General features: G+C 42.4%; 1 pseudogene; it reads right to left on the bottom strand.

The window, feature by feature from the left end:
• The window catches only part of LOC135571369 (rab3 GTPase-activating protein catalytic subunit-like), an 85,468-nt pseudogene that overhangs the window by 9,985 nt on the left and 51,215 nt on the right, over positions 1 to 24,268 (bottom strand).

Raw genomic sequence — 24,268 nt, 5'->3', positions numbered from 1 at the left:
CCAAACTCATTTTCTGCCACATTATCACACCAACAGGGTACAGTTCTTTTCCCCTGGTATGCCTTTTTTTCAGAGCTATGCAACATAAAAGCATGAGATTTATTTTACTACACAACAGTTACAGTAAGTTCAGGTCCCAGGTGAGTGGTCTATTTTGCACTTAAACTCCAAACAACTGAAAAGTCAAATTAATAAAATTGGCAAAATCAACAATGAAATTAACAATGATAAGACAAGAAAGTAAACAGATACAATTCAAGGGATTCCAAATAAGTGAAAATGTTCACAACACAGATATCAGACCAATACTTTCCTCTCGCTCACCAAACTGAACTACAATTAACTCAATTGGGGGAGAGACTTAAACCAGCATAGACAGTAGCCCTCTGGGAACCAACCAACAGTCTGATATGAGTCGTCGCACAGAGTGATAATGTCATGAGTATGGGCCACTCGCCGGCCTCCGTTCTGTTTCTCTGATGTTCCCAGGAGACCACTGAGATGGTGCGAGAGCCCTGAGATGGGTGGAGCTTTCAGTTTTGAACCAATCAAACCACATATTATCCCATAGCTCCGCCCATAATGCAATGCAGCACACACGGCCTTACTTCAGTCACTGACCACAGAGCCCAAATGCACATCTGACCTACCAACAAAACTCCCTGGTTCATCTTCCAGACCAGTCCCTATCCCTCTCAGAAAAAGGAGGTATCGGATGAGAAGGCCCAACCAGCCTGAATTCGTCTCTCATCAGGACACAGATGAGGCGTTGGGGGAGGGCCTTGGAGTAGGGAGGGGGCCGCGGGACACATGTATGCAGCAGGATCTCACGCCCTGCAGGGGGAGGGATATCTGGCACACTGGCACCTCCCAATGGCTTTCTGTCATCAGTGCCACCCCCACGTCCTGTGTCTTCTTCCAATGGAGCCAATAAAGCAGCCTGTGGGGATGGGGCAAACAGAAGGGGGAAGTCAAGGTGGCTAACATTCAGGTCGACACAAAATGGAGAATGCAGAGCCCAATACACAGTAGACTTTCCATAGAAAAAGCCAAATAAAAATGTGGAACTGGGCCACGATATATTTTTAGGCAGCCTAAGCATGACCTTAGTAACATACTACACTCCACCAATGAGAGTATGACACCTGAGACTAAGGAAAACATACAACTCATTCTATTGCTCCATATTCTAAGTCATGGGGGAATGAAACAACCTTGACAGCGATCAGAGCTGGCGCAAGAGAAAACGACAGCGGCAAATTAACACAATCTATTTTTACTGAGCAGCAACAAATTACATAAATTAACAAGCTGATTACAAATTAACAAATGCCTGCTCACATCTCCCAAAATCTCGTTTAAGGCGAGGAAAGGTAAGGAGACATTTAGTGGGCTGGAGCGATGCGGTGCTTGCTTCCAGATCAATGTTTGCATTTGTTTCGGTGGGGCACAGCATAACTCTAGAGGGATGCAAACACAACAAAGCCACACTATGCTAATATCTAAAGCCAACTGGTATCAAACACAACAAAGCCACACTATGCTAATATCTAAAGCCAACTGGTATCAAACACAACAAAGCCACACTATGCTAATTGCTAAAGCCAACTGGTATCAAACACAACAAAGCCACACTATGCTAATATCTAAAGCCAACTGGTATCAAACACAACAAAGCCACACTATGCTAATATCTAAAGCCAACTGGTATCAAACACAACAACCTACCAAAACACTTAACTATAAAACCAGCAGGCTAAAACTAGTATATACAGTGCATTTGGAAAGAATTCATACCCCTAGACTTTTTTCCACATTTTTGTACTTATTCTAAAATGGATTAAATTATTATTTTCCCCCTCATCAATCTACACACAATACCCCATAATGACAAAGCAAAAACATTTTATTAAAAATTTTGGCAAAAATAAATAAATAAAATGAAATATCACATTCACATAAGAATTCAGACCCTTTACTCAGTACTTTGTTGAAGCACCTTCGACAGCGATTACAGCCTTGATTCTTCTTGGGAATGACGATGCAAGCTTGGCACACCTGTATTTGGGGAGCTTCTCCCATTCTTCTCTGCTTATCCTCTCAAGCTCTGTCAGGTTGGATGACAAGCGTCGATACACAGCTATTTTCAGGTCTCTCAGGAAATGTTCGACGCTTGGCATTCAGGCCAAAGAGTTCAATCTTGGTTTTTATCAGACCGGAGAATCTTGTTTCTCATTGTCTGAGAGTCCTTTAGGTAGCGTTTGGCAATCTCCAAGTGGGCTGTCATGTGCCTTTTACTGAAGAGTGGCTTTCCTCTGGCCACTCTACCATAAAGGCCTGATTGGTGGAGTGCTGCAGAGATAGTTGTCCTTCTGGAAGGTTCTCCAATCTCCACAGAGGAACTCTAGAGCTCTGTCAGAGTTACTATCAGGTTCTTGGTCACCTTCTTGGTCATTCTCCCACGATTGCTCAGTTTGGCCGGGCGGCCAGCTCTAGGAAGAGTCTTGGTGGTTCCAAACTTCTTCCATTTCAGAATTATGGATGCCACTGTGTTCTTGGGGACCTTCAATGCTGCAGAAATGTGTTGGTACCCTTCCCCAAACCTGTCTCAGAGCTCTACTGACAATTCCTTCGACCTCATGGCTTGGTTTTTGCTCTGAAATGTACTGTCAACTGTGGGACCTTATATAGACAGGGCGGCAGGGTAGCCTAGTGGTTAGAGTGTTGGACTAGTAACCGGAAGGTTGCAAGTTCAAACCCCCGAGCTGACAAGGTACAAATCTGTCGTTCTGCCCCTGAACAGGCAGTTAACCCACTGTTCCTAGGCCGTCATTGAAAATAAGAATCTGTTCTTAACTGACTTGCCTGGTTAAATAAAGGTAAAATAAAAATGTATGCATTTCCAAATCATGTCCAATCAATTGAATTTACCACAGGTGGACTCCAACCAAGTTGGTACAACCACAAATCCGTAGACACGAGCACCCTCATAGATATCATCCTAACTAACTCGCCCTCCAAATACACCTCTGCTGTTGTCAACCAGGATCTCAGCTATCACTGCCTCATTGCCTGCATCTGTTATGGGTCTGCGGTCAAACGACCACCCCTCATCACTGTCAAACGCTCCCTAAAACACTTCAGCGAACAGGCCTTTCTAATCGACCTGGCCGGGGTATCCTGGAATGACATTGTCAGTAGAGGATGGTTGTTCTTTAAAAGTGCCTTCCTCACCATTCATTCAAAAAATGTAGAACCAGGAATAGAAATAGCTCTTGGTTCACTCCAGACCTGTCTTCCCTTGACCAGCACAAAAACATCCTGTGGCGTTCTGCATTAGCATCGAATAGCCCCCGTGATATGCAACTTTTCAGGGAAGTTAGGAACCAATATACACAGGCAGTTAGGAAAGCTAAGGCTAGCTTTTCAAACAGAAATTTGCATCCTGTAGTACAAACTCAAAAAAAGTTCTGGGACACTTTAAAGTCAATGGAGAATAAGAGCACCTCCTTCCAGCTGCCCACTGCACTGAGGCTAGGAAACACTGTCACTACCGATAAATCCACAATAATTGAGAATTTCAATAAGCATTTCTCTACGGCTGGCCACGCTTTTCACCTGGCTACCCCTACCCCGGTCAACTGCCCGGCACCCTCCACAGCAACCCGCCCAAGCCCCCACCATTTTTCCTTCACCCAAATCCAGATAGTTGATGTTCTGAAATAGCAAAATCTGGACTCCTACAAATCAGCCGGGCTAGACAATCTGGACCCTCTCTTTCTAACATTATCTGCCGAAATTGTTGCAACCCTTATTACTAGCCTGTTCAACCTCTCTTTCGTATCGTCTGATATTCCCAAAGATTGGAAAGCTGCCGCGGTCATCACCCTCTTCAAAAGGGGGAGATGCTCTAGACCCAAACTGCTACAGACCTATATCTATCCTACCCTGCCTTTCTAAGGTCTTCGAAAGCCAAGTTTACCGACCATTTCGAATCCCACCGTACCTTCTCCGCTATGCAATCTGGTTTCAGAGCTGGTCATGGGTGCACCTCAGCCACGCTCAAGGTCCTAATCGATATCATAACTGCCATCGATAAGAGACATTACTGTGCAGCCGTATTTGTCGACCTGGCCAAGGCTTTTGACTATGTCAATCACCACATTCTTATCGGCAGACTTAACAGCCTTGGTTTCTCAAATGACTGCCTCGCCTGGTTCACCAACTACTTCTCAGACAGAGTTCAGTGTGTCAAATCGGAGGGCCTGTTGTCCGGACCTCTGGCAGTCTCTATGGGGGTGCCACAGGTTTAAATTCTCGGGCCGACTCTCTTCTCTGTATACATCAATGATGTCGCTCTTGCTTCTGGTAATTCTCTGATCCACCTCTACGCAGACGACACCATTCTGTATACATCTGTCCCTTCTTTGGACACTGTGTTAACTTAGCTCCAGACGAGCTTCAATGCCATACAACTCTCCTTCCGTGGCCTCCAACTGCTCTTAAATGCAAGTAAAACTAAATGCATGCTCTTCAACCGATCGCTGCCCGCACCTGCCCGCCCATCCAGCATCACTACTCTGGATGGTTCTGACTTCGAGTATGTGGACAACTACAAATGCCTAGGTGTCTGGTTAGACTGCAAACTCTCCTTCCAGACTCATGTTAAGCATCTCCAATCCAAAATTAAATCTAGAATTCGCTTCCTATTTCGCAACAAAGCATCCTTCACTCATGCTGCCAAACATACCCTCGTAAAACTGACCATCCTACCGATCCTTGACTTCGGCGATGTCATTTACAAAATAGCTCCCAACACTCTACTCAACAAATTGGATGCAGTCCATCACAGCGCCATCCGTTTTGTCACCAAAGCCCCATATACTACCCTCCACTGCAACCTGTACGCTCTCGTTGGCTGGCCCTCGCTTCATACTTGTCGCCAAACCCACTGGCTTCAGGTCATCTACAAGTCTCTGATAGGTAAGGCCCCGCCTTATCTCAGCTCACTGGTCACCATAGCAGAACCCACCCGTAGCACGCGCTCCAACAGGTATCTCTCTAGTCACCCCCAAAGCCAATTCTTCCTTTGGCCGCATTTCCTTCCAGTTCTCTGCTGCCAATGACTGGAATAAATTGCAAAAATCACTGAAGCTGGAGACTCTTACCTCTTAAGGAAACCGCTCAGGGATTGAGGCCAATTATGAGTTGAAAACAATTACAGAGTTTAATGGTTGTGATAGGAGAAAACTGAGGATGAATCAACAACATTGTAGTTAAAACAATACTAACCTAAATGACAGAGTGAAAAGAAGGAAGCCTGTACAGAATACAAATATTTCTAAACATGCATCCTGTTTGAAATAAGGCACTAAATTAAAACTGGAAAAATGTTGGCAAAGAAATGAACTTTTTGTCCTGAATACATAGCACTCATATTTTCAAGCATGGTGGAGGCTGCATCATGGTATAGGTATGCTTGTCATCGGCAAGGACTAGGGAGTTTTTTTTCCAGGTAAAAGAAACCGAAGCACAGGCAAAATCCTAGAGGAAAACCTGGGGAGTAACTACTAGTGGTTACCTCATCACTGGTGTAATCAGCCAGCTTGACATGAGTGAAAGCAGCGGTAAAAGCAACCAAAATATATATAATAACATAATAGAGAACGAACAAACAGGAAAACAACCAAATACACAGAAGAAGACAAAGTCAGGGAATTAGAAAGAGGATTAGGTTCTGCTTGAGAAAACATGCCATTCCTCCCAGCGAATGCATCAAATTCTATACATACAGTGGCAAGAAAAATTATGAGAACCCTTTGGAATTACCTGCCCTTTGGAATTTCTGCATAAATTGGTCATAAAATTTGATCTGATCTTCATCTACAGTTGAATTCGGAAGTTAACATACACTAAGGTTGGAGTTATTAAAACTAGTTTTTCAACCACTCCACAAATTTCTTGTTAACAAACCATAGTTTTGGCAAGTCAGTTAGGACATCTACTTTGTGCATGACGCAAGTAATTTTCCCAATAATTGTTTACCGACAGATTATTTCACTTATAATTCACTGTATCACAATTCCAGTGGGTCAGAAGTTTACATACACTAATTTGACTGTGCCTTTAAACAGCTTGGAAAATTCAAAAAAATGTCATGGCTTTAGAAGCTTCTGATAGGCTTTAGACCTCCGAAAGAAAATGTAGACCTCCACAACTCTGGTTCATCGTTGGGAGCAATTTCCAATGCCTGAAGGTACAATATTCATCTGTACAAACAATACAATACAAGTATAAACACCATGGGACCATGCAGCCATCATACCGCTCAGGAAGGAGACGCGTTCTCTCCTAGAGATGAATGTACTTTGGTGTGAAAAGTGCAAATCAATCCCAGAACAACAGCAAAGGACCTTGTGAAGATGCTGGAGGAAACAGAACTGTCTATATCCACAGTAAAACGAGTCCTATAACAACATAACCTGAAAGGCCGCTCAGCAAGGAAGAAGCCACTGCTCCAAAACTGCCATTAAAAATGCCAGACTACGGTTTGCAACTGCACATGGGGATAAAGATCATACTTTTTGGAGAAATGTCCTCTGGTCTGATGAAACAAAAATAGAACTGTTTGGCCATAATGACCATCGTCATGTTTGGAGGAAAAAGGGGGAGGCTTGCAAGCCGAAGAACAACATCTCAACCGTGAAGCACGGGGGTGGCAGCATCATGTTGTGGGGGTGCTTTGGTGCTGGAGGGACTGGTGCATTTCACAAAATAGATGGCATCATGAGGTAGGAAACTTATCTGGATATATTGAAGCAACGTCTCAAGACATCAATTCGGGAGTTACAGCTTGGTCACAAATTGGTCTTCCAAATGGACAATGACCCCAAGCATACGTCCAAAGTTGTGGCAAAATTGCTTAAGGACATCAAAGTCAAGGTATTGGAGTGGCCATCACAAAGCCCTGACCTCAATCCTATAGAAAATGTGTGGGCAGAACTGAAAAAGCATGTGTGAGCAAGGAGGTCTACAAACCTGACTCAGTTACACCAGCTCTGTCAGGAGGAATGGGCCAAAATTCACCCAACTTATTGTGGGAAGCTTGTGGAAGGCTACCCGAAACATTTGACCCATTTGACCCAATTTAAAGGCCAAATACTAATTTAAACTACTAATTTAAACTACCAAATACTAATTGAGTGTATGTAAACTTCTGACCCACTGGGAATGTGATGAAAGAAATAAAAGCTCAAATAAATCATTACCTCTGCTATTATTCTGACATTTCACATTCTTAAAATGAAGTGGTGATCCTAACTGACCTAAAACAGGGAATTTTTACTTGGATTAAATGTCAGGAATTGTGAAAAACTGACTTCAACTGTATGTCACAACAATAGACAAACACAGTCTGCTTATGCTAATAACAGACAAACAATTATATGTTTTCATGTCTTTATTGAACACACCGTGTAAACATTCACAGTGCAGGGTGGGAAAAGTATGTGAACCCTTGCATTTAATAACTGGTTGACGCTTTTTTGGCAGCAATAAACTCATTTTCTGTATTTGCGGATCAGACCGGCACGGCCAGAAGGAATTTTGGACCATCTTTACAAAACTGTTTCAGTTCAGTAATATTCTTAGGATGTCTGGGGTGAACCACACTCGAGGTCATGCCACAGCACTTTAAATCAGGTTGAGGTCAGGAATCTAACTGTGCCACTCCAGAAGGCGTATTTTTTTCTGTTGAAGCCATTCTTTGTTGATTTACTTCTGTGTTTTGGGTTGTAGTCCAGTTGCATTACCCAACTTCTTTTGAGCTTCAATTGGCAGCCAGATAGCCTTACATTCTCCTGCAAAATGTCTTGATAAAGTTGCGAATTCATTTTCTGTCGATGATAGCAAGCTGTCCAGGCCCTGAGGCAGCAAAGCAGCCCCAAACCATGACGCTCCCTCCACCATACTTTACAGTTGGGATGAGGTTTTGATGTTGGTGTGCTGTGCCTTTTTTTCTCTCCACACATAGTGTTGTCTGTTCCTTTTGTCATGACGTTGCCCTCTTTGGATACAGCGACCACCCCTCCCTCTGTACCGGCCTATTCTATGCACCACCCCCCTACCCCCCTGTCTCCTACACCCAGGCTGCTGTGTTCAGAGAGAGGTCGTAAATTCCCGGAGGAGATTATCTCCTAATGGCCACAGAATATAGAGAGAGTGAAGTTTCATAGAGAACAAAGGCATTTCTTCTACCTCACAGAACTTGAGGTCCGAACAACATTTATGTTCTGGAGAAGGTATGAAAGATTGATGAAGAATCCAGCTACGAACTGGTCCGTTTGGTACAATATTGTGAAACTCATGGGAGACAATACGGCCACATTACCATAACGCTGTTTATATAATAGGTTTACATCTAATTGTTGTATAAGATGAATGAGTGAGGATGATACTGTTTGTAAAATTGTGTAATGTGATTTTGGACTGTTTAACAAAGGAAACTCCAATTCCCTTTTGAGTTGAACTAAATCAGAGGACCGCCCATGAGCCCAGTTAGGGTCGGGCATCCTGGGACAGGCCCTTTTCTGCAATTCCAAATAAAACCCCCACCTTGAGAATTTCTCAACAGACCATGTTGCTCTCAATTACGAGAGGACAAAAGTTTGCAGACTAGACTGCTGAATCTTTTAACCATCCCATGTGGTTAAACTCTTAAGACTATCGATACCGACAGAATAAGAACTAGTCTTTGATATTAATTACTAGTCTGCAGCTAGGAATTCGGTATCATTGAATGCGAACACCGACAACCGCCGAAACATCTATCCATAACGACATGAATGAATGTCACTCTGAACTATCCATTCTAACCACGACAGAGAGGGCGGACAAACTCTCCAACAGAAACAAACTTTCAACAGAGACCCCGACAACACATTGAGCGTAAATATATATATTGATTGCAATTGTTCCAGAATGAGTGAGCGTTCATGTGCAAAGGATTAGCATTTCAATTGTTATAATTATCAACTGTGTGTTATCTTATCTCAGTCGACCCCCACTTCCCTTTAGTACAACAAGCCACAATGTTGGTTTAGCCCACTAGGGCACATTACCCTATCATTTCTTGTAACCATATTTACTTTGTTTGTTTGTGTGTGCACTTCTGTGATTGTTTAGTTAGTTAATAAATAAATAATTTAAGAAAATTGATGTATGGATGACTCATAGTGAAGACTGGGTTCGTGCAGATAACCAACAATTTACGACGTTTGGAATAAGACTAATGTGAGGTAAAGAAGAATTCATTAATCAGAAGACTATTGATCAGATATGAAAATATCTGAAAAGTTATATTAGGAAAATTATAACTTTGTAATCTGAATATTTTCCTTGGTGCCCCGACTTCCTAGTTAATTACAGTTACATGATTAATAAGTTAATCACAAAATGCTAATTACAGAGAATCTTTGATAAAAACTAAAAGTCTTAATTTAATGATAGTAAAGACACGACACTTCCAAACAACTCAACTTCAGTTTAATCTGTCCTTTCGGTTACTAGTCCAATGCTCTAACCACTAGGCTACCCTGCCGCCCCGGGGTTCAGTTTAATCTGTCCTTTCGGTTACTAGTCCAATGCTCTAACCACTAGGCTACCCTGCCGCCCCGGGGTTCAGTTTAATCTGTCCTTTCGGTTACTAGTCCAATGCTCTAACCACTAGGCTACCCTGCCGCCCGGGGTTCAGTTTAATCTGTCCTTTCGGTTACTAGTCCAATGCTCTAACCACTAGGCTACCCTGCCGCCCCGGGGTTCAGTTTAATCTGTCCTTTCGGTTACTAGTCCAATGCTCTAACCACTAGGCTACCCTGCCACCCCGGGGTTCAGTTTAATCTGTCCTTTCCAATGCTCTAACCACTAGGCTACCCTGCCGCCCCGGGGTTCAGTTTAATCTGTCCTTTCGGTTACTAGTCCAATGCTCTAACCACTAGGCTACCCTGCCGCCCCGGGGTTCAGTTTAATCTGTCCTTTCGGTTACTAGTCCAATGCTCTAACCACTAGGCTACCCTGCCGCCCCGGGGTTCAGTTTAATCTGTCCTTTCGGTTACTAGTCCAATGCTCTAACCACTAGGCTACCCTGCCGCCCCGGGTTCAGTTTAATCTGTCCTTTCGGTTACTAGTCCAATGCTCTAACCACTAGGCTACCCTGCCGCCCCGGGGTTCAGTTTAATCTGTCCTTTCGGTTACTAGTCCAATGCTCTAACCACTAGGCTACCCTGCCGCCCCGGGGTTCAGTTTAATCTGTCCTTTCCAATGCTCTAACCACTAGGCTACCCTGCCGCCCCGGGGTTCAGTTTAATCTGTCCTTTCGGTTACTAGTCCAATGCTCTAACCACTAGGCTACCCTGCCGCCCCGGGGTTCAGTTTAATCTGTCCTTTCGGTTACTAGTCCAATGCTCTAACCACTAGGCTACCCTGCCGCCCCGGGGTTCAGTTTAATCTGTCCTTTCGGTTACTAGTCCAATGCTCTAACCACTAGGCTACCCTGCCGCCCCGGGGTTCAGTTTAATCTGTCCTTTCGGTTACTAGTCCAATGCTCTAACCACTAGGCTATCCTGCCGCCCCGGGGTTCAGTTTAATCTGTCCTTTCCAATGCTCTAACCACTAGGCTACCCTGCCGCCCCGGGGTTCAGTTTAATCTGTCCTTTCGGTTACTAGTCCAATGCTCTAACCACTAGGCTACCCTGCCGCCCCGGGGTTCAGTTTAATCTGTCCTTTCGGTTACTAGTCCAATGCTCTAACCACTAGGCTACCCTGCCGCCCTGGGGTTCAGTTTAATCTGTCCTTTCGGTTACTAGTCCAATGCTCTAACCACTAGGCTACCCTGCCGCCCCGGGGTTCAGTTTAATCTGTCCTTTCGGTTACTAGTCCAATGCTCTAACCACTAGGCTACCCTGCCGCCCCGGGGTTCAGTTTAATCTGTCCTTTCGGTTACTAGTCCAATGCTCTAACCACTAGGCTACCCTGCCGCCCCGGGGTTCAGTTTAATCTGTCCTTTCGGTTACTAGTCCAATGCTCTAACCACTAGGCTACCCTGCCGCCCGGGGTTCAGTTTAATCTGTCCTTTCGGTTACTAGTCCAATGCTCTAACCACTAGGCTACCCTGCCGCCCCGGGGTTCAGTTTAATCTGTCCTTTCGGTTACTAGTCCAATGCTCTAACCACTAGGCTACCCTGCCGCCCCGGGGTTCAGTTTAATCTGTCATTTCGGTTACTAGTCCAATGCTCTAACCACTAGGCTACCCTGCCGCCCCGGGGTTCAGTTTAATCTGTCCACAGAATATTTTGCTAGATGTGCTGTGCTAACATCCAGGTGCTCTTTTGTGAACTTCAGACATGCAACAATGTTTTTTTTAGAATGCAGTGGCTTCTTCAGTGATGTCTTCCCATGAACACCATTCTTGTTTAGTGTTTGACATATCATAGACTCATCAACAGAGATGTTACCATGTTCCATAGATTTCTGGAAGTTTTTAGCTGACACTCTGGGATTCTTCTTAACATTCTGCACTGAGCTCTTACAGTCATCTTTGCAGGACGGACACTCCTAGGGAGAGGAGCAACAGTGCTGAACTTTCTCCATTTATAGTCAATTTGTCTTACCGTGGACTGATGAACATCAAGGTAGAGACACTTTTGTAACCCTTTCTAGCTTTTTGCAAGTCAACAATTCTTAATCTTAGGTCTTCTGAGATCTCTTTTGTTTGAAGCATGGTTCACATTAGGCAATGCTTCTTGTGAATAGCAAGCTCAAATTTTGTGAGCGTTTTTGTTTTTGGTAGGGCTTCTCTAACCAACACCTCCAATCTCGTCTCATTGATTGGACTCCAGGTTAGCTGACTCCTGACTCCAATTAGCTTTTGGAAAAGTCATTAGCCTCTGGGTTCACATACTTTTGCCAACCTACACTGTGAATGTTTAAATTATGTATTCAATATAGACAAGAAAAATACAATAATTTTTGTGTTATTAGTTTAAGCACACTATGTTTGTCTATTGTTGTAAGATCAGATCAAATTTTATGACACATTTTTGCAGAAATCCAGGTAATTCCAATGGGTTCACATACTTTTTCTTGCCACTGTACATAGCAAATCAGACAACAATCAAATCAGCAGTCTAGTGTTGTACTGTCAACATGGGTCAAATCATTCAAGAGGATGTGGGGAAGGACATTTCTCCTCCCTTCTGTCTCCCTCTCGCTCTTTTCCTATAAACTCACCTCATTTGATTGGCTGATGATTTTTAACTGATTTACATATGCTGGGGATAATTACTAGCTTTCTATTTAGAGCTTGGCAACACACAGGCTATAATTTAACACTCAGACATCTTGACGGAATAAAAAAAAAGTGATGTGGGGGGTTGGGAGAGTTTCCTGAAATCCAACTCTTTTTCGCACAGGGAAAGGAGCCAAGACAAACATTCATTCCCTGTTTGAGTTTCAATTATTCTAAGAATCAGATCTGGGTCTGGGGCCAAGGACTGAATCTGTTGATGAACTCTCAGCTCTCATCTCCGGAAGAAAACACATTTATTGGCTTTAAACGAACTTGAATGTTGAACAAAAAAAGAAATGTGTGGTTGGATGTGCCAAGGCCAAAGCAGGCAGTATATTTCAATGTGTTACAGCCAAGCATACACTTACTTTCAGAACCAAGACAGGTGCAATTATACAGCACAATGCATGCAAGGGGTAATCTATCATCGCAAGTGCCTTTTAACTGATCATCTCAGACTATTCAGAATGGCATGAAGCACAGAATGGGTAGACAGTAATTTAGTCCAGGTGTCCCTTTCCTTCCGTCATATCAAATCAGACTGAATAAAACAAAGACAACTGTTTTATTGTCTTTCTGCATCTCATAACAGAGAGGACAGAAAACAGATTTCCATGTCTCAGTCTGGTGAATACAGTTAAAAAAAAATCTTATTAAAACTACAGTGACTGGACCTTTGTCTGTCAAAGCCATTCTTTAACAGAAGTTTTTCTTATACTCGGTATGAGTTGCATTATGTGATGGGCAGAAATATTGACTTGAATTAAACCCTTTTACTCTGTGAGGAAGAAGCAAGAATAAAGTAGTGATGAGTAAACACACTAGAAGACAGACTAGCAGCAGCATGCTTCTTCTTACTCAGGCAGGCAGGATGCCCAGGAGCCTCTCAGGGCCTGGAACAAGGGTGGGGGTGTAGGAGGGGATCAGTAGGGGGGAACATAACATCTCCTGCCTGGGCTGTTAGGCCGACAGCAGGTGTCTTGACTCTCTCTCCTTGGTGAGGATCAAAAGGACCCATCAGCTAGCCAAATGTTTGAGGATGACCAGACCCCCCCCCCCCTCTCTCTCTCCCACAGGAGATGAGAGGGGGAATTTAGCCTGTTTTATAAATAAATACCTTGGAGAAACTCTCCCCCACTCTGCAGAAATGGAAGGCTGAAAATCCTTTGTTATAGAGAGACTTTGCCGTCAAAACTCCAACATCCAAAAGTGGATAATGAAACAATATTTCTAACATAAAGAATGTGTGAAATGGTCGGTGTGGATTTAAGGAGAAGTCTATCTTTAATTATGTGAATAACACTAGTATCTTTTATCAATGTTTATTATGAATATTTCTGCAAAATCACCGGATGTTTTGGAATCAAAACATTACTGCACGTAACGCGTCAATGTAAACTGAGATTTTTGGATATAAATATGCACATTATCGAACAAAACATACATGTATTGTGTAACATGATGTCCTATGAGTGTCATCTGATGAAGATCACCAAAGGTTAGTGATTAATTTTATCTATATTTCTGCTTTTTGTGACTCCTATCTTTGGCTGAAAAAAATGGCTGTGTTTTTTTGACTTGGCGGTGATCTAACGAAATCATATGTTGTGCTTTCGCTGTAAAGCATTTTAAAAATCAGACACGATGGGTAGATTAACAAGAGGTTTATCTTTAATTTGTTGTCTTGGACTTGTTAATTTGTTATGGCTTGGGGGCAGTATTGGGTAGTTTGGATGAATAAGTTGCCCAAAGTAAACGGCCTGCTCCTCAGTCTCAGTTGCTAATATATGCATATTATTAGTAGTATTGGATAGACAACACTCTAAAGTTTCCAAAACTGTCAAAATATTGTCTGTGAGTATAACAGAACTGATATTACAGGCGATACCCGGAGGAAAATCAAACCAGGAAGTGGTTTCTATTTTGAAAACTCCATGTTCCATAGCCTGCCTTTGCTCCATTTAAAGGGATATCAACCAGATTCCTTTACCTAGCGCTTCCTCAAGGTGTCAACAGTCTTTAGACATAGTTTCAGGCTTTTATTTTGAAAAATGAGCGAGAAAGATAACATTGCGTCATTGTATGGCCGGGTGCCAGCAGCGTTTTGCTTTGCGCAACAGAGTTTGGGCAGCCAGTGCCTTTCTCTCTCCTACTGAAAAAGACAGTTGCGGTTGATATATTATCGATTATATATTTTAAAAACAACCTGAGGATTGATTATAAAAAACGTTTCTGTGGACATTACGGATACTATTTGGAATTTGTCTGCGTTGTCGTGACCGCTCTTTCCTGTGGATTTCTGAACATAATGCGCCAAACAAACTGAGGTATTTTGGATATAAAAATAATCTTTATGGAACAAAAGGAACATTTGCTGTGTAACTGGGAGTCTCGTGAGTGAAAACATCCGATAATCATCAAAGGTAAACGATTAATTTGATTGCTTTTCTGATTTTCGTGACCAAGCTACTTTGATGCTAGGTGTTCATAATGTTTTGTCGAGCGATCAATAAACTTACACAAATGCTTTTTTTTGCTTTCGCTGTAAAGCATATTTTCAAAATATGCCACGACAGGTGGATTAACAAAAGGCTAAGCTTGCTATATTGCACTTGTGATGCAATTCAGCGGTTGTTGATGAAAAATATCCCGTTAACGGGATTGCAGCCATAAGAAGTTCATGTGTGAAAGTTACATATTTCCCAAAAATATTTTTGGGTTTCACGCGCTGCCCTTTCAGCGGAATGTTGTCGAGGGGGTTCCGCCAGCGGAACGCCTGCCCTAGAAAGGTTAAAGAACAATCCTGTCAGAAGTGTATTATTTTGTGATATCATTAAGGATGGTATAACTAAATAACTGTATCTCTGAGGTGTACACATTCTGGTTGTCAGGTTTGCATCTAAATGTTGAATAAAATATATGATGAAGTATGACAATATTTCTTTAAAGATAGAAATGTGATTTTAGCCTTCTAAATGAGATAATGGCTCTTCATAAATCAAATCAAATCAAATTTTATTTGTCACATATACATGGTTAGCAGATGTTAATGCGAGTGTAGCGAAATGCTTGTGCTTCTAGTTCCGACAATGCAGTAATAACCATCAAGTAATCTAGCTAACAATTCCAAAACTACTACCTTATAGACACAAGTGTAAGGGGATAAAGAATATGTACATAAAGATATATGAATGAGTGATGGTACAGAGCGGCATAGGCAAGATACTGTAGATGGTATTGAGTACAGTATATACATATGAGATGAGTATGTAAACAAAGTGGCATAGTTAGTGGCTAGTGATACATGTATTACATAAAGATGCAGTAGATGATATAGAGTACAGTATATACGTATACATATGAGATGAATAATGTAGGGTATGTAAACATTATATTAGTTAGCATTGTTTAAAGTGGCTAGTGATATATTTTACATAATTTCCCATCAATTCCCATTATTAAAGTGGCTGGAGTTGAGTCAGTGTGTTGGCAGCAGCCACTCAATGTTAGTGGTGGCTGTTTAACAGTCTGATGGCCTTGAGATAGAAGCTGTTTTTCAGTCTCTCGGTCCCAGCTTTGATGCACATGTACTGACCTCGCCTTCTGGATGCTAGCAGGGTGAACAGGCAGTGGCTCAGGTGGTTGTTGTCCTTGATGATCTTTATGGCCTTCCTGTGACATCGGGTGGTGTAGGTGTCCTGGAGGGCAGGTAGTTTGCCCCCAGTGATGCGTTGTGCAGACCTCACTACCCTCTGGAGAGCCTTACGGTTGTGGGCGGAGCAGTTGCCGTACCAGGCGGTGATACAGCCCGACAGGATGCTCTCGATTGTGCATCTGTAGAAGTTTGTGAGTGCTTTTGGTGACAAGCCAAATTTCTTCAGCCTCCTGAGGTTGAAGAGGCGCTGCTGCGCCTTCTTCACGATGCTGTCTGTGTGGGTGGACCAATTCAGTTTGTCTGTGATGTGTACGCCGAGGAACTTAAAACTTACTAACCTCTCCACTACTGTTCCATCGATGTGGATAGGGGGGTGTTCCCTCTGCTGTTTCCTGAAGTCCACAATCATCTCCTTAGTTTTGTTGACGTTGAGTGTGAGGTTATTTTCCTGACACCACACTCAGAGGGCCCTCACCTCCTCCCTGTAGGCCGTCTCGTCATTGTTGGTAATCAAGCCTACCACTGTTGTGTCGTCCGCAAACTTGATGATTGAGTTGGAGGCGTGCGTGGCGACGCAGTCGTGGGTGAACAGGGAGTACAGGAGAGGGCTCAGAACGCACCCTTGTGGGGCCCCAGTGTTGAGGATCAGCGGGGTGGAGATGTTGTTGCCTACCCTCACCACCTGGGGGCGGCCCGTCAGGAAGTCCAGTACCCAGTTGCACAGGGCGGGGTCGAGACCCAGGGTCTCGAGCTTGATGACGAGCTTGGAGGGCACTATGGTGTTGAATGCCGAGCTGTAGTCGATGAACAGCATTCTCACATAGGTATTCCTCTTGTCCAGGTGGGTTAGGGCAGTGTGCAGTGTGGTTGAGATTGCATCGTCTGTGGACCTATTTGGGCGGTAAGCAAATTGGAGTGGGTCTAGGGTGTCAGGTAGGGTGGAGGTAATATGGTCCTTGACTAGTCTCTCAAAGCACTTTGTGATGACGGAAGTGAGTGCTACGGGGCGGTAGTCGTTCAGCTCAGTTACCTTAGCTTTCTTGGGAACAGGAACAATGGTGGCCCTCTTGAAACATGTGGGTCAAACACATTCTATTGAAAACATTATACATTTACCTTGGGAACAACAATAATATGTTGGAAAACTAACTGCACAGTAGAGGTCTTCACAGGTTCAACAGACCCGAAATTCTGAGATGCGACCTGGGACCCGAACGGGTCTCAGGTACTGTATGTGCAATTAAAATGAATTTACCTACTGGATCTGTCCTCTGTTAATTTACTGTTTGTGTGATGAGAACTGTGCAAACGTGTTATGTGTGTCAGCCAAATGCAACAAAATAAAACACATAGCTTATGTCCAGCTGAAACTGGATCCAGCTGCTCACCTCACGTGCCCCTGCTGCTGATTCTGAGGAGGAGCCATGGCCTAGGCTACTAGGCAATCACACTTGTTGGTAATAGCTGCATAGGCTTAGCCTTCTGTTGAGCCATTTTCATTGGCCAAATTAAGTTCCAGCTGTAATGGTGTGTTTGCCGCAATATAATAGAATTACCAGTAGGCCTACTATGCTAGTAGTGCTCAAACAATGAAAAGGAAACCCCAAAGAGGGCAAGATGCAAATATAGTTTTGTACGGTTACATCCTTTTTCATGATATCCAATTGGTACTTACATTGTCCCATTGCTGCAACTCCTGTATGGCTCGGGAGAATCTTAGGTCGGGAGCCAGTCGTCCTCTGAAACATGACCCTGCCAAGCCACACTGCTTCTTGACACACTGTTCGCTTAACCTCGGGAAGCCATCCGCACCAATGTGTCGGAGGTAATGCCATACAGCTGGCGACCGAAGTCAGCGGCCCCACACAAGAATTCACTAGAGAGCGATGGGACAAGGAAATCCCGGCTGGCCAAACCCTCCCCTAAACCGGACGATGCTGGGCCAATTGTGCACCGCATCATGGGTCTCCCAGTCACAGCCGGCTGTGACACAGCCTGGGATTGAACCCGGGGCTGTAGTGACACCTCAAGCAGTGCGAAGCAGTGCCTTTGACCGCTGCGTCACTCAGGAGTTCCCACAAATATTCATTTCGTGCCAAAATAACCTGTTCGTATTTCCCTATAAACAAGGACTTGACTTACTTTTGATGTTACCCTAATAAATTTAAGGAACTTTTGTGAAGGTTTGGTGTGGTATGGCTATTATTAGGATTAGCTAAGCCTACCGCAGGCCTATGAAGGCAGCGCACACTGACTCCAACAGTTGAACTTGAGGTGAGGAAGAATGTTTAAGGCCTACCGGAGTTACTCCTTTAATATAACGCTTATCTTTGAAGACCTCTACTGCACAGTACTGTACACAAAATGTGAAGAGTGAAGACAACAGCCCTCTCCCCTGACACAGCATCTCAGATACAAGACAGGACAAGCCGTTGGTTGTTAGACAGAGAAAGGACAGTTAGTGGCTGGTGGCTGCATGGTGCTTCAGGCCAGCCCTGGGTGTCCTCTTAATGAGGCTGGCTCTCCTGCCTGACTGGCTCTCTAGCCTGGCTGCCCAGAACCTCAGAGGCCCCTAGAACTAATGAAGACCGGGGTCCCCCCTGATATAACCCCCGTCTGTCTGTATCTCTGTCTCTCTCTTCATGCACCTGAGCCTATAACACTGTATACCAAAACCTTTACACATCTACACACACTGACTCCCTCAAATCACTCACAAACACACGTGGTCCATTCCAAACACGTCCCTTCCCAGTGTTCGCACACGCGTGTGTGTTTGCCTTACCTTTATTACCTTACAAAAAAAGTATATGTTGTGGCAAATTTGCTGCAAACTAAATAGTGTGCCACAAAAAAATGTTTGCCATTAGTTATGAATCTGCGGCAACCGTTGGCAACAATAATATTTATTGCCACTGGTGGCAAACAGTTCGTAAGTTATTTTTTTTAAAGTAATCTGTGGCAACAATATCTATTTCCACTAGTGGAAAACAGTTTACGAGAAGACGTTTCTGGTGAACACATGTGTTCCAAGACCAGTAACTGTTGACGACCAGTCGGGTGGAGAATAAAAATCAGTTGCAAATGCAAACAAAGTGATCTAGCTAGCTAAATACCTAACTTAATAATTACACTTCACAATACACTTTAAAATAGTGTTAGCTAATGGATGGTGGTTAGCAATGTCATTTTTTATGGGATAGAGTGAAACACATTTTGTTGCTATAGCAGTTTCAAACTGTCAGCACCACTAACTGGTTAGCTAGCTAGTGGCTAGTGCTTAGCTAAGGTTAGCTATGATATTTTTCATAATTGATGTGATAGCTAGCTAGCTAAATAATGATCAAATCAAATTGTATTTGTCACATGCGCCGAATACAACAGGTGAAATGCTTACTTCAAGCCCTTAACCCACAATGCTGTTTTAAGAAAAATACCAAAAAAACTAACAAATAATTAAAGAGCAGCAGAAAAATAACAATAGCAAGGCTATATACAGGAGGTACCTGTACAGAGTCAATTTGTAGGGGCACCGGTTAGTCGAGATAATTGAAGTAATATATACATGTGGGTAGAGGTATTAAAGTGACTTATCATAGATAATAACAGAGAGTAGCAGCAGGGTAAAGGGGTGGGGGGAAATGCAAATACTCTGGGTAGCCATTAGATGTCCAGTAGTCATAAGGCTTGGGGGTAGAAGCTGTTTAGAAGCCTTTTGGACCTAGACTTGGCGTTCCGGTACCGCTTGTCATGCAGTAGCAGAGAGAACAGTCTATGACTAGGGTGGCTGGAGTCTGACAATTTGTAGGGCCTTCCTCTGACACCGCATGGCATAGAGGTCCTGGATGGCAGGAAGCTTGGCCCCAGTAATATACTGGGCCATACGCACTACCCTCTGTAGTGTCTTGCGGTCGGAGGCCGAGCAGTTGCCATACCAGGCAGGATGAAAGAAATAAAAGCTGAAATAAATCTCTACTATTATTCTGACATTTCACATTCTTAAAATAAAATTGTGATCCTAACTGACCTAAGACACGGAACTAGGATTACATGTACTTTGTACTAGGATTAAATGTCAGGAATTGTGAAAAACTGCATTTAAATGTATTTGGCTAAGGTGTATGTAAACTTCTGACATCCACTGTATTATTCTCCTAAATATTAGGCATAACTAGGGCTGTGTCGTTCATGAAATTTCGTCAGCCGGTGATTGTCAAGCAAATAACTGTCGGTTATTAATTAACAAACACATTTAGCATCCCCTGGCTTCCACACATCCACTGATGCAGACCTTTGGAACATCTACATTTTTATAAAGCCTAATAAATCCATGTAATATAGCCTACACCTTCACAATAAATCCATTATTTATTTTAGACAGGCCTAAAGAAGCACGATATGAAGAAAATGTAGTCTATTTCAGAACAGAATAGCTTACTTTGAGTTGTCCTTATGTTAGGTCCTGTCGTTGGTTTCATGACTATCTAAGGATAGAAGTCAGGCTTCCACAAGGTTCTATACTTGGTCCATTACTGTTCACGCTCTACATAAACAATATCAGTGATGAAATAAGAAAGTGTCAAATTCATTTATATGCTGATGACACTTACGTATGTACTCTATCACTTCAACGGCTGACCAAGCATTATCATTATTGGAGACCGGTTTTAAGATATTACAAGGGTCTTTTATACAGCTTTTATAAAACTGAAACTAGTTTAAATGCAAAGAAAACACATTTTATGATTTGTAATAGGTTCAAAAAGTTGGTTGAAAATACACTTGCACTTACGAGCTTAGATGGTTCTCAAATTAATCAGGTCTCTGCATATAAATACTTAGGGATATGGTTGGATGATGAACTGTCTTTTAAAATGCATATTGATGAACTTTGTAAATGGCTAAAAATCCAGCTAGGCTTCCTCTATAGAAACAGGACATGTTTGTCCTCTACAAATAGAAGACAAATTGTGCAAGCTACTTTTATGTCTGTTATAGATTATGGGGCTATTATTTACATGCATGCTACTGCATCAACACTTAAATCGCTGCATGCTACTTATCATTGCGCACTTAGGTTTATTATTACGGGTGCTAGCTACAGAACTCACCACTGTGTTTTATATCAAAATGTATGGGCTGTCCGTGAGACGAGAACAACATGCTCTCGTGTTTGTCTATAAAGCACTTCTGAATAAGCTACCTTCTTATTTATCATCACTCATCAATATTTGATTTAGAATTCCTAAAACCAGGTCGCAAACATGGATTACACTCGAGGCCCATGCGATTTCCACAGAGTTGGGTATGGCTGCCTTTTCCTGTTACGCTCCTTGCCTATGGAATAGCCTGCAGACTAAACTTAAACTTGAGACTCTTGTCCCCCTTGCCCATTTGAAATATTTTTTGGAGCATTTTTATTTTTGAATTGGGGCGGCAGAGTAGACTAGTGGTTAAAGCGTTGGACTAGCAGCCGAAAGGTTGCAAGTTCAAATCCCCGAGCTGACAAGGTACAAATCAAGGTAGAAATCTGTCGTTCTGCCCCTGAACAGGCAGTTAACCCACTGTTCCTAGGCCGTCATTGAAAATAAGAATTTGTTCTTAAATGACTTGCCTAGTTAAATAAAGGTTAAATTTTATTTTATTTTAATTGCTTGTAACTGTTTCGGGTAATGCACGTTCTTGTGCTGTTAGTAGAATAACCTGTTAGGGGAATAACCTGTTAGGGGAATAACCTGTTAGTAGAATAACCTGTTAGTAGAATAACCTGTTAGTAGAATAACCTGTTAGGGGGAATAACCTGTTAGGGGAATAACCTGTTAGTAGAATAACCTGTTAGGGGAATAACCTGTTAGGGGAATAACCTGTTAGTAGAATAACCTGTTAGGAGAATAACCTGTTAGGGGAATAACCTGTTAGTAGAATAACCTGTTAGGGGAATAACCTGTTAGGGGAATAACCTGTGAGGGGAATAACCTGTTAGGGGAATAACCTGTTAGGGGAATAACCTGTGAGGGGAATAACCTGTTAGGGGAATAACCTGTTAGGGGAATAACCTGTTAGTAGAATAACCTGTGTGTAAATGTAACAATCTGCTGCTGTATTTTGTTGTGTTATCTGTGATGGTTTTGTTTGTCTTGTGTAGTTTCTTAATCATTGTACCTAAACTGTATGTGTAAACATGTATACGCAGGGCCCAGCTGTAAAAGAGACCTTGGTCTCAGTCTGTGTTCCTTGTTGAAATAAAGGTATAATAATAATAATCTGGCTATGCCAAATGGCTGTGGGCTACATTAGTTAATTTAGTTCAGGATTTGCTTAGAATTCCGTGGAATTATTTTATAGTATGAAGAATACAAAATGAACAAAGCTGAAAGGATATTTTTTCCAAACAATGAGAAATTGCGCACATATGGCTATTCTGTGTTGAGTGGATAACAAAGAAATGGGTATCATTAATTTGGAGTTATTTATGTAACTTTAGTTGTTCCATAAACGTTGGGATAGATGTTTAGATGTTTAATACATTGTAAGGCTGCATGATGCAACTCTAATGATGATGAGAAAAAAGTTGCTTGAAAAGGCATGAGCTCTGCTTTGTTTTTTTGCGCAGGCTGTACACACTACATCGGTAACTCATTCACAATTTAATGCCTGGAATTTCCCCTTTGTGTGGCCGTAATGCACCCTAAAAATATCCATGCCTTTTGCAGCCAGTGGACATTGTGGCCTTCTCCCAGAGTGCTGAGCACTCCAAATCACTGCTCACTTACATCACTCTCCATCAGCCTGTTTCTCACAGGCTACAAGTGAAGACAGACACATCGGGGACGCAACTGTGCGCGTCCTTATCCAATTCTGAGGTGCATATTGAAGATATTTGAAGAACTGTCCAGATTTACTTTTCGTCGGCCAACAAGATGAGTAGGCCTAGCAAACAGCAAAAGCACTAGCCTATGTCAATCAACTATCCCCATCGTACAAAAGTTTGAGATTGAAACATTCTGTTTCACGGAAACATGGCACATGGGATATGTTGTCGGAGTCGGTACAGCCACAGGATTCTTCATAGGTCGCGCCGACAGAAATAAAAATCTCAAAATCATTGGCCACATTAATAAATGGATCAGTAGTCACTTTAATAATGTCACTTTAATAAAGATGTTTACATACTCATCTCATGTGTATATACTGTATTTTATACTATCTATTGCATCTTGCCTATGCCACGCTCGGTTATCGCACATCCATATATTTATTTATATGTACATATTAATTTTCCATCCCTTTAGATTTGTGTGTATTAGGTAGTTGTTGTGGAATTGTAAGATTACTTGTTAGATATTACTGCACTGTCGGAACTAGATCACAAGCATTTCGCTACACCCGCGTTAACATCTGCTAACCATGTGTATGTGACCAATACAATTTGATTTGATTTGATTAGGCAAAAGGAATGGCAAATAAGTCTGGCTGCACAACCAATTGGCAAACGTACTGCAAATGTAGAAATCATGTGACTAAATGAAATAAAAAGAAAAGGAAACAACACTATTAAACAAAGGTAAATTACAATGGATGAGAGTAAAAAGCTTTGGAGCACCTTCAATGACATTTTGGGAAAAAAGGCAAACAGCTCCATCATTCATTGAATCAGATGGCTCATTCATAACAAAAGTGACTGATATAACTACTTTAATGATTTTTTCATTGGCAAGATTAGCAAATTTAGGGATGACATGCCAGCAACAAATGCTGACACTACACATCCAAGTATATCTGACAAAATTATGAAAGACAATCATTTTAATTTTGAATGTAAAATGAGTGTGGAAGAGGTTAACCTGTTACTCCTACCCCCTACTTTTTTGAACATTCTGTTAAAAATCGCGCAACATTTCAGCGCCCTGCTACTCATGCCAGGAATATAGTATATGCATATGATTAGTATGTGTGGATAGAAAACACTCAGACGTTTATAAAACTGGTTAAATCACGGCTGTGGCTATAACATAACGTGTGTTTCATCGGAAAGCGCAGGAAAAACTGATCACTGAAAATGGAAAAATATATTGCTGCGCGACTTGAACCCATTGATAAAGGTGAACCACAATTAATGAGGCTGAGGTTGCAGTACCTACAGCTTCCACACGGTGTCTAGAGTCTTGTCATTTGCCTACGATTTGTTTCTTGGTCAAACAGATGCAAGGCAGCGCAGTTCTTCAGGTCTAGGACCGGATATTTTGGTTGCGTTTCTAGCCGGACATTTT

Source organism: Oncorhynchus nerka, linkage group LG1 (assembly GCF_034236695.1).
Source record: "Oncorhynchus nerka isolate Pitt River linkage group LG1, Oner_Uvic_2.0, whole genome shotgun sequence".
In the NCBI taxonomy this organism is placed as follows: Eukaryota; Metazoa; Chordata; class Actinopteri; order Salmoniformes; family Salmonidae; genus Oncorhynchus; species Oncorhynchus nerka.
Note: the sequence above shows the minus strand (reverse complement) of the source record. Positions and strands in the feature narration are given on the sequence as shown.